This window comes from Oratosquilla oratoria, chromosome 26 (genome assembly GCF_046742065.1).
Source record: "Oratosquilla oratoria isolate Oo_2021 chromosome 26, ASM4674206v1, whole genome shotgun sequence".
Taxonomy (NCBI): Eukaryota; Metazoa; Arthropoda; class Malacostraca; order Stomatopoda; family Squillidae; genus Oratosquilla; species Oratosquilla oratoria.
Genome location: NC_134802.1, coordinates 43,773,044 through 43,790,847, shown reverse-complemented (window position 1 = coordinate 43,790,847; position 17,804 = coordinate 43,773,044). Strand labels below are relative to the sequence as shown.

General features: G+C 42.3%; 1 protein-coding gene across 6 annotated transcripts in view; it reads left to right on the top strand.

Annotated features, from left to right (window-relative positions):
• LOC143039494 (uncharacterized) overlaps positions 1–17,804 on the top strand; it is a 957,356-nt gene that overhangs the window by 399,973 nt on the left and 539,579 nt on the right. The window lies entirely within an intron of this gene.

The window sequence follows — 17,804 nt, the reverse complement described above, 5'->3', positions numbered from 1 at the left end:
GTAGTAATGCTACTACTTGTACGGGAATTGTGGACCAGAGATATGAGTCCATGTGAGCTTCGAGGATAACTGCTTTCAGCGTTTCCCCAAACTTGTTTTGCCCCCAAACATTAATTGGTTGACGTCTCGTCTTGGCCCATCGACGGTGACCGCTTCCTCGACTTGGGTTTCCGGCCTGGCGACTTCCTGTCCATCATTGCACGTCACTTGCGTTTTCATTTTTTTTTTTTTTTATGCGAACTGATTTTGGGAGGGTCCAAGGCGCGTCCCACGAATTCTTCGACTCACCAGAATCCTTAGACCTTCGAGGTCTTCTTGAAGCCACCAGGAGCCTTTGCGAGAGGCGACCTTCTACCAACTCTTTGGCACCACCACTGTCCCTTTGTGCATTACTGATCTGTACGTGGTTTCATGGATGTGTTCATCAGTGAATAAGTCTTTGGATTCATGTTTGTGGGTTCTTGTATGTTCTCGAGCCCCATCACGGCCTCTGCGGTCAACCAGTGAGATTCACATTGGAAATGGTGTGTCTCTGTGGGTGTGTGTGTGTGTGTGTGTGTGTGTGTGTGTGTGTGTGTGTGTGTGAGAGAGAGAGAGAGAGAGAGAGAAGGTTCGCATGCATGACCACTATGTCTAGAAAAATTATACGAGTAGAGTAAAATATTGGTGCCATGACAAACACGTGGTGTGTTTGTGGCGATTTGCGTCTTTTTGTGTATTTTATTTTTGTGTGTGTGTATGTGTATGCGTTCGTTTGTGTGCGTGTATAGATATATATATATATATATATATATATATATATATGTGTGTGTGTGTGTTTCATTAAAAGTGATGGCTAGTTGTGCATTAATAATTTTCTTAAAGGTATCTTCCATGTACCTTATTATGGATTTGTGTTCCTTAGGAAGGAAATTTATGACTTGGCTGTGTGTAGTCATATTAGCTACATACAGCTAATATGACTACATACAGCCAAGTCATAAATTTCCTTCCTAAGGAACACAAATTCATAATAAGGTACATGGAAAATACCTTTAAGAAAATTATTAATGCACAACTAGCCATCACTTTTAATGAAACATGCATTAGAGAAAAACTCCTACCCAAATACACTGACAATATATATATATATATATATATATATATATATATATACATATATATATATATATATATATATATAATATCGTGTATTCAGGGCGCAGGTTCTCTTTAAAACAAACTGAATTGAACACCACAACATTATCACAATTATTAATTTTCTTTTTAATGTTTTCAATTTTCCTTACTAGAGTTCTGATTTTGGGAGGATGAGCAAAGACGAGCTGTCCGAAGTTATCCATTCTAATTAAACACAAATTTGATGTTTCGACTACAGTCATTCTTAGAATAATAAAGTACAGAGTGAATTCACAGTTGCACAAACAAAAAACATATAACATTACGACAGACTGGGTACGTCGACGCGTTTAAAAGGTATATGGAAACGCGTCTACGTATCCATTCTGTCATAATGTAATATTTTTGTGCCTGTGCTATTGTGTTTATTATTATTTTAAGAATGATCCTTTGTAGTCCAAACTTCAAATTTGTGTTTAATTGAAATAGATAACTTCGGACTGCTCGTCTTTGCTCACTCTCCCAAAATCAGAACTCTAGTGAAGCAATTTTAAAACATTAAAAAGAAAATTAATAATTGTGATAATGTTTTGGTGTTCAATTTAGAGTGCATATATATATATATATATATATATATATATATATATATATATATATATATATATATATATATGTAGTCGTCAGAGCGGATCTGTGTCCTCCACTTCATCCTGTCCTCTCCCGAGCGTCCTCCTCTGATGCTCCAACCGTGCCTGCATATCTCCCTTAACAGCATTTCATAAGCGTCTCTCTCTCTCTCATCCTCCTGCCAAGCGGATCAGTACTCGTCCACTGACATACTCCTCGTCCCTCCTGTCCACATTGTTAAACACCTTGAGCTTCATCTCTGTATTTTCTCCCAAACTTTGTCACATATACCGTCAAATTTAGGTTTAAGAAGGAAATAGGCAAGAACCGGTTTACCCACAGATTGTAGTGAACATTGAAACCTATAGGTTTTAAGAGAAGATGAGGTAAATTTATGGATAGGGATGGCAGGTGGTAAGGAACATGGAACTCCCTAGTGTAGGCCTTATGGTCTTCTGCAGTCTCCTCTGTACTTATGTCCTTGTAGTTGTTTCTCAATCGGTCCATTCCCGTTACTCTCAGTGTAGTTGGCACCAGCTTCTTGGAGTGCCATCTCTGGCTCTTGGCACTTCCTCAGTGCCACCGTCACCAGGCTATACAGTCCCCTGCGAAGCGGGCGTCAGAGAGAATCATCTCCCCCAGCCGTCCGTCTTCACCAACACCTTGTTCCTCTAATGGAGGTGCATGACACTTGGTCACTTGACCAACCACAGTGTTTCAATCAACTTCCGTTGTATTTCTTATATCATATAAGGAGAACTGACTGCCCTTCTGCGAAACGGTGACGTAGAAATTATCCGATGTGAATTCAACACAGGTGTCCAACATTTCTTCCTGGAGAGATTTATTGAAGGGCCTGGGGACGTGGCTTTCAGCCCATGAAATTCGAGGCAACAGCTGAATACATACACACACACACACACACACACACACACACACACACACACACACACACACACACACACACACACACACACACACACACACACACACACACACACACACACACACACACACACACACACACACACACATTATATGTAAGAGTGACCACTGGGAAATAGAAACTAAAAGCAAAGCGCTTTCATATATTACATTTTCGTTGTAATATACGAAAGCGCTTTGTTTTGTTTAGTTTCTCTTTCCCAGTGGTCACTCTTCCATAACTGAACACAAGTTACCAGGGTTTCTTATTTGCATGTATATATATATATATATATATATATATATATATATATATATATATATATATATATATATATATTAGTGTGTGTGTAATTTATATAGTTGTATCTAACGAGAAGGGGAGCTTTGTGTGTATGTGTGGGCGTGCGCGCGCGTGCTACCGGGTCGGGGAATCATATTGGAGGTCTTTTTCCCTGAGTGTCAAGACAAAGTATTGTTTGCTCCATCGTTGAAGTTGCGTTTCTGTCGGCAATGCGTCGGAGCACAGTCGTCGTTCAGGAGGGCCAGGACCGGGGAGCGTGCGGCGGTCGATGGATTTTTAGTGTTCTCGCGTCTTGCGTTGTCCTGCTTGGCCCGACTCCTCTACAGTGTGTGTTGCACTGTACTGCAACCCGGAACTTGCATTGCTTTGCGGACGGCGTGGTACCCGCGCGTTGGTCGAAGTGCCTGTGGTTAGGGCCCTTGCTGGCACCTCGACAACATGATGAATGCTTCCTTCCTCCCTCACTTCCTCACTCTCTCCCTCCCTCTCCCTCTCCCTTTCTCTCTCTCTCCCTCCCTCCCTCCCTCCCTCCCTCCCTCCTTTCCTTCCTTCCATCTTTCCTTTCCTCCTTCCTCCCTTCCTTCCTTAACCCCCAGTCAGTACACCAAGCTTACGACCTGTTTCCGACCACCTTCGACTGCGGCACTTTCTCATGGTTAGCGCCAGGTGGCTATTTCATCTTCATCTTCATGAGGGTGCGATTCATTCCAATTGCAGCATTGTCCTGAATTCTTTGTTTAATAAACAGAGGAACAGCACAAATCAGCCTGGTCGCCGGTAGTGGTCGGAAACAGGTCGTAAGCTTGGTGTGTAACTGGCCCTTACCTCCCCCTCCCTCCTTCCTTCCCTCCCCCTCCCTCCTTCCTTCCTTCCTTTCTTCCTTCCATCCTACCTTCCGTCTCTTTCCTTCCTGCCTTCCTTCCTTTTTCCCGTCTTCCATTCCTTCTGTCTTTCCTTCTTTCCTTCCTTTCTCCTTTCTTTCCTTCCCTCCTTCCTTCTTTCCTTCCCTCCTTCCTTCTTTTCTTCCTTCTTCCCTTCCCTTCCCTCCCTGCCTCTTTCCTCCACTCTTTTCTTCCTTCCTTCCTTCCCTATTTCCCTCCTTCCCTCCTTCCCTCCATCCTACCTTCCGTCTTTCTTTCCTTCCTTCCTTCCTTCCTTTTTACTTACCTTCCCTTCTTCCATCCCTTCATTGTTCCTCCCTTCTTTCCTTCCTTCCCTCCATTTTTCCTTTCCTCCTCCCTTCCTCCTCTCCTTCCTTGCCTCTTTCCTTCTTTCCCTCTTTCCTTCTTTCCTTCCTTCCTTCCCCCCCACTCCTCCTTCCTGCCCTCCTTCTTTTGTAGACTCTGGCCTTCAATCTTCCTAAATCACTGGGAGTGTCTCGCACTTTGAAAGACACACATTAGAGTCCCCAATTTAGAACATAAGAATGAAGGAGATTACAAGAGACCATAAGGCCTACACTAGACAGTTCCATGTCCATTACCACCTGTCATCCCCATCCATAAATCTATCTAACCATATCTTAAAGCAACCGATAGATTCAGAGCTCACTGCATGGTTGCTAAGTCTATTCCATTCGTTGACCACTTTGTTGGTAGTTCTTGCCTATTTCGTTCCTAAACTCTAAAATTGTTCATTAATTATCACTTTCGTATCACTTGGGCTTTACTGAAAAAATCTTCTGGCGGCATCCAGAATAAGGGTTAAAGTTCGCTAACTGTGTAAAATGTCGACAGTTTAGTAAATGACAGTTAAAGTCGTTAGACTGGGGATTCGCAAGTCAGAGGTTTAAGAATACGTGTGGATTAAAACGACAGCTGAAGGTTAATTTTTCATATATTAATCCTGTCCGCCCCTTTCATTCATCACGTTACGGTGGACAAAGCTTTCTTCTTATTCTTCTTACCCTTCTTCTCATCCTTCTTCTTCTTCTTCTTCTTCTCTTTCTTCTTCTTCTTCTTCTTCTTCTTCTTCTTCTCTTTCTTCTTCTTCTTCTTCTTCTTCTTCCTCTTCTTCTTCTTCTCATCCTTCTTCTTCTTCTTCTCATCCTTCTTCTTCTCATCCTTCTTCTTCTATTTCTTCTTCTTCTTCTTCTCATCCTTCTTCTTCTTCTTCTTCTTCTTCTTCTTCTTCTTCTTCAGTGCCGGACGAGGTATTGTTTAGCTCACAGGCAGATTTGCCAAAATGTGGTCTTTATCTCCGAGATTCCAAATTGGTTTAATCCTGTCTGACCATAAGTTTAACCAAGTGGATTACGGTGGCAATGCTAAACCTCCGAATCTGTGACCTGAGTTAGATATTAGAGACAAAAGGACAAGTAAAGTTGAAAGTGATAAAATCCAATTAGATACACACGCACACACATACGTGTGTATATATATATATATATTATATATATATATATATATATATATATAATTTTTTCGGCCTTGTTATGGACCAGATGGTCGCCCTGACAGTCTCTCTGGTGTTCATTGTAACCTTTTTTATTATCTAAATTTGTTTATTTAATTATTTTTTGTGTGTGTGCGCTGAATCTTCCAATCCTGTTTGGCATTGTTTTCAGTGAGGATTAGGAGAAAGACGAAACGGTTGTCGTATGAGGTGATAGGAAGTTTGTCTTTGTGCATCATCCACGCCAAGCTTAAAGGGTGACAAAGAGGAGAAGGAAGACGACGAGGAGGAGGAGGAGGAGGAGGGAAGAAGAATGACTGAGACTTTAGGTCCTTCTCAGGCAATAGTGAGAGGTTTACTATCGTTATGTATATTGAAAGTTCCACGCCAGCTGATTTCGTACTATGCAATTTTGTAATAGGGACAAGTCTCATTTGCTAACACAACCTCCAATGAGTGGACTTTAGGATACGAGGCTTGGATTGATTTTGGGCGAATATTTGTGCTTCCCTCATAAAAACATAAGGATGGAGGAGACTGCAAGAGACCATAAGGCCTACACTAGGCAGTTCCATGTCCCTTGCCACCTGTCATTCCTATCCATAAAGTTATCTTCTCATAACTAATTGTTTGTTTCTTGCTTATTTCCTTCTTAAACCTAGATTTGTCCTTCTCTCTCTTCCTCCCTCCCTCTCCCCCTCTCCTCCTTCTCTCTCTCTCCCTCCCTCCCTCCCTCCCCGTCCCTCGAACCTCGCGCAGTAGATAATATGCATAGATTCCATTTTGCGAGCGAGGACGAACAAACTGTTTGTTCACGTTATGAGGGGGGGAACGTTTACAATTGACAAACGCCAATCATTGTCTAGATACGTTGCAGCTCCATGAACTCCACATCCCGTATATGATTGGATGACAAAACTTAAATTCGGTCCATAAATCTGAACAAGAATTGATGTCTTTTTTTCATGTTTAGGTAGGATTTTGTGTGTGTGTGTGTGTGTGTGTGTGTGTGTACGTTAAAGTAATTGGCGGGTCATATTTGTCCCAAGGTGCCCCTACGCCCGATCCCACTCCTACTTTTTAACCATATATATATATATATATATATATATATATATATATATATATATATATATATATATATATATATATATATATATTTTTTTTTTTTTTTTGTACGAGCCTCCTCTGGTTTTTTGTGTATTTTTTATTGTTTTTGTGTTCAGAAAGATGTGTTCAGAAATTAAACAAACGCATTGCTATGGGATAAATCTGCTCACAGCAAAATCAGAATTACACAGGGGCGGAAGAAAAATGGCCCCCAAGTCTAATTTGTCGGAAAGAAGAAGACGACGACGCTGGCGTTCTCCGGTGGTTAATGGAAACAACTTTCTTCTTCTTCTTCGTCTTCTTCCTCTTCTTCCTTTCTTCTTCCTTTCTTCTTCGTGTTCTTCCTCTTCTGCTTCTTCCTCTTTTTCTTCTTCCTTTCTTCGTGTTCTTCCTCTTCTTCTTCTTCGTCTTCTTCACCTTCCTCTTGTAAGTCTTCTTCACCCAAGGCCGGTTTACACGACGCTGCTTATGACGCTTGACGCTAGCTCTTTATTCTCTACAGAAACGCTGGACGCGAGCGGTAAAGTTGAACATGTTTGACTTTATCGCAGAGGCAAAGAGACGCTGCTAATTCCTGTTTTTAGTCGCTAGCGAACGAAGATGTTTGTACATTATTATAGTTTTTATTTATTATTCTATTATTAATATGTTGTTTTTTTTCGCATCCGACCTAGATATGGATCAAAAGGTCTCCTGTCGGCATGCTCCGCCTTTGTAATCCTTTGTAAAGCGGCTCTTTGGAAACGACGCTTTAGTCGCTCAGTGGACTGTAATTGATACAGACATGTCCATGATATAAGACGGCGTGACAAAAGCCACCATTAGTAGTGGTCCTAATTTTGCTGTCATTATGAGTCGAGCTAGAAAGAAAAATATTTACCCCACTTTCTTCCTCTTCTCGTCTACCTCTTTTCCTTTTCCTCTTAATCCTCGTCATCTTTTCCTCTTCTTCCAAATCCTCCTCCTTTTCCTCATCTTCTTAATCCTCCTTTCCTCCACCTACTCCTAATTGACCTAGATTTCCTTCAGATCTCCTCCTCTTCCTCCCCCCGTCCTCACCCCTCCTCCTCTTCCTCCTCCCTTCTGTTGGCCCTCTACTAATGAGGTAGTAGGTCTTGTTGGTGCCTAACATGGCCACTACATTGCCTCGCCTGTTGATGTCGATGCAAAACAGGTTGCCTCATGTTTAAAAAGCCCTGTACTCGTTATCATTATAATCATCGTAACTGCTATGTTCCTACCGCCTGTGACGTGTTGTCAGTCAGTCAGGTTTTGTCGGGTCGGTGAAAATGATGCGAGGTCGAATGGGGCTGGAGGTTTGGGGTTGTCGTGGAGTGTGGTCTTGGTTCTACAACCGTGGTGGAGAGTTTACGAGAAGTCAAGGATAATGAATGTACCTTAATTAAGAGCTGTCATCCTTACCTCTCGCCGTTAAGGCGTGGATCCGTGGAGTCATCCATGAGGTGTCGTAGCCACTGGGTCCTTCTGGGACCAGATCCTTCCCCTGTTGTGAAGTCTGATCCCATTAGCTGCCGAGAGGGAGCTGTTGGAGTAAATAAAATCACCTCCCGACAACCAGAATAAAGGTAAAAGGATCATCTGGTATGGAAGGGGTGAGCAAAGGTTCACATCACCCAGTGGTACGCGTCGACGGGTAACATCTCCCAGGAGGCGGAACCGCAGGTTTTCCGCCGCGGTGCGAAAGAGGTGTTCCGGAAGTGGCCGCAGTTTTTATCAACTTTATGTTTAATTATACGTTTGCGTGGCTGTTACAGAGTTATGGTGAGCGCTTACAGGTTTTAATTGTTTCGGTATTCTGACATTGCCTTTTTTTTTTTTTTTTTTTTTTTTCCTCCATTAAATTCCACGCTACAAAGTCCTCTGTGAGGGGCACCATCCTAGCCTTCCGATAGGGGGAAGTTTGTGACGTTAAACCATATCATCATCATGTGTATATGTACTGAACACTGCGAGCTCATAACCACGTTTTCATTAAAAGGAAATAAAGGGGAATAAGTTTCGACCTATGAACCCAGGGGGGCGCGATTGTTGTCAATAGTATATTGCACGATTCCCAGGACAGTAATTGCAATTATCTCTCCCTCTCTCTCTCTCTCTCTCTCTCTCTCTCTCTCTCTCTAGATAAGAGTTAAAACCTGTATACAGACCGATCTATCAGCAGTGTTGTGACCTTACAAATACTATTTAATTGCTTAAGAAGGAACAGTAACGGTTTGTAATAGTAATGAATCTCGAGCTAGTGGGGTTCGAACTCAGACTTATATGAGAGGAGAGGACAAGACTTTATCCACTACATCAGGTAGTTTTGTGTGTGTGTGTGTATGTGTATGCTTAATGAAGTGTTGTATGCTTGGGTGAGTGGTTATGCGTTTGTGTTCAAATGTGAGCGTTGTGTGAGTGATTGCTTTTTGTCTCGTAGTTAAAAAGATAAATGGACTGAGGGGTCGTCCCCGTGGAATTGTAGGCGAAGAAAAATCCGGGGGAACTTACGTTTTGCCCGAAGGCAAACAGGTTTCCGGGGAAGGTAGTACGGTGCGCGCGTGCGTATTAGAGTCCCCTTTTTTTTTTTTTTTTTTTTTTTTTTTTTTTGGGGGGGGGGGGGGCGAAGACTGGAGTTTCGGGAGTTTTAGCAGAAAAATAGAAAGCATTTGCTCCATCCAGAAATAGCTTTTGGGATTTGCAGAGGCACCCTGCCTGGGGTAATTTTGTGAAAACATTTCTAATTCGCGAGAGGCAGATTCGTCGCGTTAATTTTGACAAATGTTTGCGTCGATTTTTTTTCTTTTTCTTTTTTTTTCTTTTCTTGATTGTGTAGCACGTTTAGGAAGAGCACGTTTCCGTTTACGGACTGACACTCTAAAAGCATATGTGTGTGAGTGAGCGCGCTCGTTTCTGTGTGTGTGATTCACCACGGTCTTTGGATCACGTGTTGGACTCGTGATCGACAGCTATTTCCCTCCCGGAAGAGAGCTCAGAGCTCGTATATGACCGATCTATGGGTAATGCTGTGGCCTTGCATACACCCAACTCCCGCCCACGAGAGTTGGAGTAACGACTCGCAGCGCAGCGATACTGAAATTATTTCAGCCCTGGGCGGGATTCTGTTGCCTTACACACACACACACACACACACACACACACACACACACACACACACACACACACACACACACACACAACAGAACGGGGTACCATTTTGCAGTGCTGTGATGTTTTTCATGTCTGGACAGGAATCGAACTCAGACCGCTGACCTAGCTGGCAAGCTTGGCACCACTACACTAACGCCGATGTGTGTGTGTGCGTGTGCGCGCGCGTGCTTGTGTGTAATGTGTGCAAGTGTGTGTTCCCGTGTAAATACCAAATGAAAGAAAGTATTATATTACCATCCAACACTCCTCTCTTGACCACTCAAGAGCACTGTTGCTCCATATTGGGGAGGTCCACGCGGAAGTCTTGCCAACTGTACCCGTGTGCCAACTCCCTTTCAAACTTTATTCGATCAATCTTACGAAGATTGATTGCATAGCGTATCTCGCCTTCACTGTTATCCACAAGTGTTTATGTATGTGTGTGTGTATATATATATATATATATATATATATATATATATATATATATATATATATATGTATATACGGCCGAAAAATCACAAGGAAAGTATCAGAAATGAGACCGAGCGCTTTCGTCTAGTCAGATATTTCGTCTGAATAGACGAAAGTGCTCGGTCTCATTTCTGTTATCTTACTTGTGTTTTTTCGGCATAATAAGAATGATGCGTTCAAGTTATTTTTTCTGCATATATATATACATATATATATATATATATGTATATATATATATATATATATATATATATATATATATATATGAGACATCATGACAAGATGATGAGAGTCGAGAAAGAAGACACGGGTATTGGTCCGAGTTTATGCCTGATCGGTCTCGTCCTGAGCTTCGAGAGAGAGAGAGGGAGAGAGAGAGGGAGAGAGAGAGAGAGAAGTGAGTTGAGAAACGATCTGATGTGACTGCAAACAACTCATTATCGCCATTGGAGAAGCCGAACATCACCAAGCAGAGGAGGAAGAGGAATGGGATGGAGGAAGAAGAGGATGAGTTGGAGGAAAGGGTAGATGATGAGGAAGAGGAATAGAAACGAGAGGAGGAAGAGAATAATGAGATGAGAATGATGAAGATAATGAAGATGAAGAGAAGAAGGGGAAGGGAGAGGGGAATGGTGAGGATAATGATGATAAAGAGGAGGAGGAGAAGGAGGAGGAGGAGGAGGCAGGGGGAAGGAGAATTGTTGAAAAGAATCGTATATTTTATGGGTTTGGCTGAATCGATTTTAAGGAAGTAGCTGGGAAGTATCGCATAAATCATGTAAGGTTTGTATGTGTGTACGTTATACACACGTATATATATTGCACACACGCACGAACACACACACACACACACACATACACACACACACACACACGTACACACACGGGTATTAGTACAAATTTATTTCTGACAATTTATGAAATACGCTCCTATTTCCAAAAGTATTTCATTCGTTATGCTCCTCTTTGCATAAAAAACTCTCTCTCTCTCTCTCTCAGCATGTATTATTTTTCTTGTGTGAATTGGAGCTATCGCTGGCTATTGTCCACAGTAATTTGTTTCCGATATGCATCAGAGTATTTGTGATTCCTCTGTGATGAATTCTTCCCAGATTTTAACGATATTGGTGATTATTTGGAATCAGAAGGAAAGCACAACTTTGTAATATTGATCATTTGGTCTCTGCTCTCATCGTGACATGAAACTAACAAGGAAACGTGTTTCTCTTTCACCCCATTTCAGTCTCCTCTTGTCTTAATGGAGATGTGATCTGCTTCGGTACAGTTATTTTTCGTCTTGTCTTATTCTCAGTCCAGCGAGATCTTTGAATAATGACGTAGAAGCAGTCTGAGCTCGTAATCTGTCGACTGTCGTTATGACGTCATGTCGTCAGGTTTCTTTCTTGTCGGAATGAAGTCATTTCGTTGTTTATATTTACAAAAGTTACTGATATTTTTTTTATAGGTAACCCAGGAAGATGGTACAAATTTAACTAAAAATACAAGTCATATTCTACTTTCTAATGGTAAAAGATGTTTACCAAATCTGGCGAAAGGTTTGAAAGTAACTCGGAACTTGGAAGAGTCCAACGAAGTCGACGAAGTTATCGAGTTGCCACGTCAGCGCTTTGGCTGCAGTTAATCAGACATCTCTGGCAGAGTTACGAGTTAGGAAGAATTACAGCGATGAAAAACCTTTCGGTCCATAACGAATTCGAATAAAAAAAAAAGATAAAATAATGATAATAAAGAAAATAAATAGATAATACTAATAATAGTAAATATTTCCTATACATTCTCAGTTGTGAAAATAGCATTAAATCGTTTTTCAACAGGCTTCACCTTTGCTTGTACATGTTCACACGTGTGAAAATAGCATTAACTCGCTTTTCAGCCGGATTCACCTCACCCGGAGAAGCCCTGTATTCTCTCTCTCTCTCTCTCTCTCTCTCTCTCTCTCTCTCTCTCTCTCTCTCTCTCCTTACTCTCTCTTACTCCATATAACTGTCCAATATCACAGCCCAGACTGTTGGCTCAAACGCGCTGACGTGATTGCTAACGCCCCTAGAAAAATTTAAATATTTTTAGTCATTTTCGGACAACGGAGCGACTCACAGTGGCAGAGGATGCCAACTAGAGGACCCTAGTTCGAACCTGAAAGTAGCTATCAGGTTCCAGACACCGAAAGTAGGCTTCCAGATATTCCGGGTTAGGTATAGGAGAACATAAGAATGGAAGAGACTGCAAAAGACCATAAGGCCTACACTAGGCAGTTCCATGTCCCGTAGCACGTTATCATCCTTATCCACAAACTTATCTCATCGTCTCTTAAAACGCTCACGTCGTGGTTACTAAGTGTATTCCATAATTTATCCATTCTGTTGCTTATGTTCTTGCATGGTTCCTTCTTAAACCTAAAGAGAGACTTAAGTTTGTTGCTTCGTGTTTGTCACGAAGGCTCCGGGAAGGCAGATGACGGCGACGGCGACGGCGAAGGGAACATGACTGTCTCTGGGTGACGTCACACGGCCCCGGAGCGCCTCGCTCTGGACGTGCGCCAATGGGACCTACAATTAAGAAGGCGGCGCCTATAGATAGAAAACCGGGCTGGGTCGGGCCGAGTGGCACCGTCTGTGGGTTTCCGCTCCCATCACTCGTTTCTGGCAGCAGCATATAGGATGCTTGAATAATACGAACTCCCTTGCAGGACATCTGCAAGGAAATAGGCAAGAACTGGTTTACCAATAGAGTGGAGAACGAATGGAATAGACTTAGGAAGCAAGTAGTGAGCCCTGAAACAGTTGTTTTAAGGGAAGGTTTTGGTACCTTTATGGGTAGGAATGACAGGTGGTAAGTGACATGGAACTGCCTAGTGTAGGCTTTATTGTCTCTTGTCTCCTCCATTCCTGTGTTCTTATGTTCAATCCGCTGTTGACACATAAATGTTCTTCGATGATAGCTCAGCATTGAGGGAAGGTCTGGATGACTAACTACAGCGTCGCAGAGTGTCACGGTCTTATTCATCGTCGGATTGAGAACACTTTTAATGTAACGTCTCCAGATATCTTGTTTTCCAAAATGTCAACATTTTAAGACTCGTGCTGCTGCTGAACTGAGGAGACACTGTACATCTAGTCCGTAGTTTCTGTTCTTTTGGTGTTTAGTTCGTGGCGCTGATTGAGTTCGACTGCCCGTGGGTTTCACTGTCTTAGTGTTCTTCCTCTTGGCAGAGCTTCCTCTAGCCAAGAGGGAGGAAGAAGAAGAAGACGGGGAGGAAGAGGACGAGGAGGAGGAGGAGGAGGAGGATAGTGTCCTTAGAAGTTGTGTTCAGCGTCTGTGTATTTGAAGAAGCTTCACCAAGTAATATATATATATACAGTATATATATATATATATATATATATATATTTATATATATATTTTTTTTTCTTTCTTTCTTTTCTTACATTTAATACGAATTCCACCCTGAAGTCTTGTCTATTATAACCACTGTTAGCAATTATCGTTTTAAAACGTCCTATGCCATTTGGTGCACCTTTATCGTGTGTTGGCATCAGGTGATCATTACAGACTTTTGTCATCATTTTAGATGTTAGCATCACACACCCACCACCGTGTTGCGTGGGTGCCACCGGCAAAATTCCCCCTCCCCCCTCCTCAAAAAAGAAGAAAAAGAAAAAAAAAAGACAGCAAGGCGCTTAGCTCATCAAGCTTCGGGAAGTTACCAAGAGTTGACGACCCAAGCCCGGGGAGTTGATTAAAGTCAATTTTGTGTTTGGCCAGAATGGATTATGTCATGTGTGCCGTCAAGTTGGCGATATTGAATTTTGTTCGTAGTCGACCTTAGGCGTGTGGTATCCCGGACTGTGTATTTTTTTTTGTCGACCCTAGGCGTGTGTTATCCCGGAGTATTTTTCGTAGCCTCCCCTAGGCGTGTTATCTAGGAGTATTTTTCGTAGTCTCCCCTAGGGCGTGTGTGGTCCGGGACGAAGTGTAAAACCATTATTTAGCTCCCGTTTCGAACTGTCCGCTTCTGCAGACTCTCCCTGGGGACCACGTCAAAGCCAGTAGATATCTGGCTTCCCTGAAGGCAAACCTTGTCACGCTAACCACATTTTGCGCAAGACTGGCGGATTTGGCTCAGATAGGCTTCGGCTGAAATGATAAATTTTTTGGATCGTCCAAACGTGAAATGAGGTTTTCGTTATACAGGGAAAGTGAAACCGATGGATTAAGCTGTCTGAGGGGCGTCTCATTTTGGGGGATGCGAGTGAAGGATGCTGTGATAGAAATTGTAAAAGAAACTAATAAAAAAAAAAAAATTATCTATGCCAAAAAAGAAAATCGACGTCGATACAAAGATGTGTTCATGAGGATGCCGTCTATAGATAGAATCCAATAATTTTATGTATATACATATATATATATATATATATATATATATATATATATATATTATGTGTATAAATGGGCAGGAGATTTTCTCTCAAAGAAGTAGAGTTAAATGTGCTTGCTAGTTCTGGTTTTTGTGATTTCTTTAAGACATTCTCTTTGTGTCTTAAGCCGGTCTTATTAACACAAAGAGAATGTTTTAAAGAAAATACAAAAAGCAGAACTAGCAATCACGTTTGAATATATATATATATATATATATATATATATATATATATATATATATATATATATTGTGTGTGTGTACCCCAGCAATTTTTTTTTTTTTTCTTATTATAAAAGGGTATAGCCACCTCAAGATGGCTATACCACACCAAAAACACCTACTCCATTGTGGACAAATTTGACTCAGATAAGTTCAACAGCATTAGGATCTTTGCAGGGCGGGCCAAGGTTGCCCTGCATTACGGCAGACCAGACACCTGAACATCATGACAATAGGATCTATTAGCGTTGTTTCCTCATGCTGATGACGCCCGTGACAGGGATTTGCGCCTCCGAGTCCGGGCCGCCTCCCAGTTAAAGGTGAAGTTCCCACTCCGCCCCCCCTCTCCCCCCTCCCCTCCCCCCCAGTTACCGACGGTGGCGGCCTCTGTCGCATTTTCTCACCATCCCTCCCCCCGCACTCCCCCTCCCTTCCCCTCCTCCCTTCCCCCCCCTCCTCAATTTCTTTCATTTCATCGTCCTCTTCTTCTTCTACCTTCTTCCGTCTGGTTCTCTGCATTTGTGGCCCCTCTCCCACGCCTCTGTCCACAATGGATTTTCGGTGTTAGTATTATGGTCTGGTAACTCAGCGGTCCCTAGATCGGCCCCCGTAGAGGATTTGAAAAGTTGTGCAGCACAACAAGTCGTGAATGTGAAGCAGCAGTGATAACAAATGAACTAATATGATTTCTCTCATCAGGGAGGGTAATGACTATCGATTAAGAATCCAGCACGTGATACAAGGCCACAGTGAATCACAACCCTTCTCTCCCTCTCTCTCTCTCTCTCTCTCTCTCTCTCTCTCTCTCTCTCTCTCTCTCTCTCTCTCTCTCTCTCTCTCTCTCTCTCTCTCTCCTTTGCAACCGGTTCCGTCGTTTCGTCCTCTGTTCCGTTGTTCGGGTCGGCGGACTCCATTTCCATCGTTGGCAATACGTCTCTTGGCAGGGCTTCTTCGAGCCAAGACGGAAGAAGAAGAAGAAGACGAGGAGGAGGAAGAGGAGGAGGAGGATAGTGTCCTGGAGGAGCTCTCTTATCTGCTTATTTGGCCTTCTGGCGATAGGACGAGAGATGTAAGGAAAAATGGATTGGCTGAAATATTGGGGCAGGGAAGGGAGAGATTATTTTCGTAACATTTATTTTCATGGACAGGTTCGCGGGTTCAGGGTAACCAAGTTGAGCTTAACCCAGGTGGAATTTAACAAGGAATGGAAGGATAGAAGCCCTGGTAGACTGTCGAGGATGGTAATGGAGGGAAAGTGATTATAAAGTTTTTGGCGAAATGCTTCTGTAGGGAAAACATTACTGATCTCTATCTCTCCCTTTCTCTCTCTCTCTCTCTCTCTCTCTCTATCTATCTATCTATTTTTCTCCTTACGGCGTTACTTCGTGATCACGGTCGAAATAAAAGAAACAGATATGGGGAACATGATACGGATGAGGGGACGAAGGGAAACAACTGGAGAGGAAAAAGGGCAATCATCGATAGGAGACTTCTTCTGTGAGAATATAAAGTGGGAGGAGAGACACCCCCCTCCCCCCCAAAAAAAAAAAAACTCAGCCCATGGTTTCGTGACAAAGCTCAGGTTTTCAGAGGAGTTTGGCGTCTGAAATGGAGTAGACTTTGAGGTTTAGACCGCTCCATCGATAGACTGCCTCTGTCGGAACACGGAGGGCGATCGCCACTGTTAAAAAGGGCCATGGGCTTTCGGAAGTGTGTTAAGTGGAGGAGACCTTTTTGGGGGCCATTTGCCAAATCTCCAATATTGAATTTATCGAGTGTGTGTGTGCGCGATTCGGCCGAATTCTACCTGTGAAGTTGGGAGTTTTCCTATAAGCGGTTTGGTACTTAAAATTTAATGGGGTTGAAAGCTAACGGACACCATCAGGCCTGTAAGAGACCCCATCCATGATACGATCTGGTCCTCAGGCCTCCGGAGAGTCTGGTCAGTCGGGGATAAAAGCTGAACCAGCACATACACGATCCAATCTGGTCTGATCCGACCAGATCTGTCTTGCGACCTCAAGATCAGATCGTACCGTGTATGAGGGTCCTTAAGAGAGACTGGAAGTGTTTTCGGAAAAGAGAGGGGCTTTCAGGATGTAAAATCAGAGTAGATATGAGAGGTAGAGGAGTAGATGCGAAGGGGTTTTGTAAACAGGAGGAAGGTTGAAATACAGATTTACAGCTTAAGAAGGAAACAGACAAGAACTGGTTTACAAAGTGGTTAACGAATGAAATGGTCTTAGTAACCACATAGTGAGGGCTGAAACAATTGGTTGTTTTAAGAGGCAAATTTATGGGTAAGGATGACAGGTAAGGGACATGGAACTGGTAAGTGTAGGCCTTATGGTATCTTGCAGTCTCATCCATTCTTATGTTGTTGTACAGTTGGGGCAGGAGTTCGTCCACATATGATGCTAACCACAGAGGTTAACTGACGATGATAATCCTCATTGACTAGAGTTAGGCATTAATTCATTAGAGATTCAGACCATTGCTAAAGGTTTTATCATCCAGTTTGTATAGCTATTAACCATTAGGTTGTTAAAAATTCAGACCATTGCTAAAGGTTTTATAATCTAATTTGTATAGCTATGCATTAAGCCTCTAGAGATTCAGACAATTTCTAAAGGTGTTATCATCCAGCTTGTATAGCTATTAGGCATTAATTGATTAGACACTCAGACCATTCCTAAAGATTTTATCATCCAATTTCTATAACTATTAGGCATTAAGTTGTTAGAAATTTAGACCATTGCTAAAGGTTTTATTATCCATTTAGCTATGAAGCTTAAATTTAGACGAGTTTAGACTTTAGATACGGAGTGTAAAGAAACACGATGAAATTTTGGAGTACATAAGAGTGGAGGATATTACAAGAGACCATAAGTCATACACTAGGCAGTTCCATGTCCCTTACCACCTGTCATCCCTACCTTATAAAGTTATCTAATATTTAATTAAAACAAATAATTGTTTCAGCGCGTTCAGTACTTGGCTACTAAGTCTATTCCATTCGTTAACCTCTGTGTTGGTAAACTAGTT